The sequence below is a fragment of the Papaver somniferum genome, chromosome 7 (genome assembly GCF_003573695.1).
Source record: "Papaver somniferum cultivar HN1 chromosome 7, ASM357369v1, whole genome shotgun sequence".
NCBI classification, from domain to species: domain Eukaryota; kingdom Viridiplantae; phylum Streptophyta; class Magnoliopsida; order Ranunculales; family Papaveraceae; genus Papaver; species Papaver somniferum.
Window position 1 is genome coordinate 153,429,236 of NC_039364.1, and position 3,089 is coordinate 153,432,324.

General features: G+C 36.6%; 1 long non-coding RNA gene across 1 annotated transcript; it reads left to right on the plus strand.

Moving 5' to 3' along the window:
* The first annotated feature begins 243 nt into the window (after nucleotides 1-243).
* LOC113293091 lies at nucleotides 244-1,139 on the plus strand. Its single transcript, XR_003332041.1, has 2 exons — nucleotides 244-468; nucleotides 643-1,139. It is a non-coding gene; the product is annotated as an uncharacterized LOC113293091 (long non-coding RNA).
* Nucleotides 1,140-3,089: the final 1,950 nt, after the last annotated feature.

Consider the following 3,089-nt stretch of genomic DNA (forward strand, 5'->3'; position numbering starts at 1 on the left):
ACCGAAAAAATCGGACCGGGACTGTACCGGAACCGGTGTAGCCGATACAGGGACCGGTACCCATTTTGAGAACCGGGATAACACCAGGTACAGGGACCGGTTTTGGGGTGGTACCTGACTGGAACCGGCCCAAAAAAACCGGTTACTCAATACCGTTGATTTTAAAGATTATAATTAATCCTAGCTCTCAATTTCTTCTTATATAAGTTCGACTAACCTAATCCTTCAGTGCACCTCGTTACTTCCTCCTCTCCTCCTTCACTTTTTCTTCTTCAGCGAAGAAGCAAACCCTATCACCGCAACCGCCACTTTCTTCTTCATTTTGCATACATAACTCTATCAAAACAACCACCATCTTCTTCTTTACTTCTTCTTTAGTTACTAACATCTCAATCTGATTTTGGGTAAAGAAGATTAGTTTTTTAGGGTTCTTATTATATTGCATGTATGATTAAACAACATCAACAGGTAATCAATCTCTCTCTCTCTCTCGCGTTTGATTTGTATTTGCTTCACTATCTTTTGATTTGGGTTTTGTTTAGAGTGGTATGATTTTGCTGATTTGGTCTGATTTTTGCTGTCAATATTCAATTTCTTACAACCGGACCCCTGTGATTCCATGTTTATGTGATTTGATGATAGATGCAGAGAAAATGGTTATCATTAATTGTTAATAATTGATGTTGCGAAGTTGATTTGATGATGAATCTGAAGTTTAGGGTTTCATAAGAGGAATTTAAAGAAGACTTGAAGATGAAATTGAAGGTATGAAAGGGTGGGAATCAAAAAAGGGTTTTTGAGATTTGGGTTCTTATTTAAATTTAATTGCAAGAGAGGAAACATTGGTGGTGACTAAAATCAAGTGTGAAGGAGTCTGCTGAATTTAGTAGAACATGGGAATGGATCAAATTTGATGGATTTTGGTAAAGAATCTAAAGATGCAGATCAGTTCTTGATAATGCTTGATGGATTTGGTGGTTTATTTCTGTTTATGTCTCTATTCAATTTCTTTTTAATTATGTTTATGTCTCTATGCAAACAATCTTTTTATTGTATTTTTGTTCGAATTCTTAGGAACCTAGAAATGTTTAAATTTTGTGAATTTAATAAGTTTGATAGATTGATATTGGGGTTGAATTTATGGGTTGGTATTTTGTTCATAGAATGGGTAAAAACCAGGTACCGGTGTTGTACCGGACCTGTACCGGAAGTACAGGTACAACACCAGGTACAAGTACATGTATCAGTCCTCAAAATGAAGTACCGGTCAACACCAAGTACATGGACCGGTTCCATAGGAGAACCGGACTGTACTGGACCATGTGCAGCCTTAGTTCTGACCATGCCCCTATTTTGTTAGATATTTCAAACCAATATAGGTTTACTGGTAGGAATTGGAATTTTTTTGAGCATTGGCTCAAACATGATTCTTTTTCTGAGAATATCAAAACTGCTTGGTCTGCTAACTTTTCTGGTTCTAATGCTTTTGTTCTCACAAACAAGTTGTCTAATACAAGAATTTGTTGTCTCTATGGAGTAAAAGTACGTTTGGTGACTTCAATAAACGTATCACACAACTTCAGTCAGAATTAATCTCCTTGCAAGTTACTGATGTGAATAGCTCCAATACAGAAGCGGTTATTCATTTAGAAAGTGAGATCAGACAACTCATCGAAATTCAAGCAAGATCTAATAGGCAAAAGTCACGTGAGCACTTCTATAATGACATGGATATGAACTCGAGGTTTTTCTATATTAGAATGAATAAAAGAAAATGTCGAAACATAATTGATTCTCTTTTGGTCCCTAATGGCACATGGTGCAATGACATGGATTCACTCTCTAATCTTCGAAAACAGCATTTTCAGAATATTATAACTACTTCCAACCCACCAAGCAGCCAGAATTTCCTCAGACATATCCCACAGTGCATTTTTTTAAAAGACAATGAAGAACTTGAAGCCATTCCTTCAGAAAAAGATATCAAGCACTCATGATGATGGAGCCATGGACATCACCGGGACCAGATGGTTCCCCCCTGGGTTTTACCAGACTCAATTGCATGTAGTGAAGGAAGATGTTTGTAAGATGATCAAATCTTTCTCTCATTCGGGTTTTTTACTTCAACAGCTAAATAACACTAGGGTCTCTTTGATTCCTAAAGTATAAATAGCTAACAAACCGGAATATTTTCGTCCCATAGCTTTGTGCAATACAGTATATAAAATCATCTCGAAGATCATTGCCTCGAGGATGAAGAAACATATTGCAAAAATCATCTCTCCAATGCAGTCGGCTTATATACCAGGTAGACTAATCTCAGAAAACATTTGCTTAGTGCAGGAAATTGTGCAAGCCATGAAGAAAAAAGAAGGATTAAGGGGTCATCTTGCTCTTAAAATGGACATGTATAGAGCATTCGATAGACTTGAATGGAGTTTCCTATTAGACATTCTTAAACAATTTGTTTTTTCAGATAAATTTCGACAGCTTATTTTCCAATGCATCTCTACAACTCATATTGAAGTCATGTTGAATGGTTCACCCACGACAGTATTCAAGACGACTAGAGGAATTAGATAGGGTGACCCGTTATCACCCTATCTATTTATTAGAGTCTTTCTCAAGATTCTTAGCTCACTTTGAATCAACTGGGCAACTTAGAGGTATGAAAATTTCTCGTTCAACACCAAAGATCAACCATTTGCTGTTTGCGGATGATTTTCTCTTGTTTTGTAAATCTAATGATGCACAAGTTCAAAAATTGCTAAGCGTGATACATCAGTTCTCCATATGCTCAGGGCAGTTGATAAATTTCAACAAATCTGCCGTGTTTTTCAGTTCTAATCTTTCACTTGAAGAATGTCAGACTATCAGTGGAGCTTTACAAGTCAGATACTTAAATATCTCATACGAAAAATATCTTGGTCTTCCTTCTTTTGTTGGTAGGAAAAAGCGTATTCCTTTCCCAATTCTCTGTGATAAAATGGATCACAGATTTGCAAATTGGAATGGCATCAACATGTCTGAGGAAGCGAGATCAGTTATGATTAAGAATGTCTCCAACGCGATACCAATATATCATATGG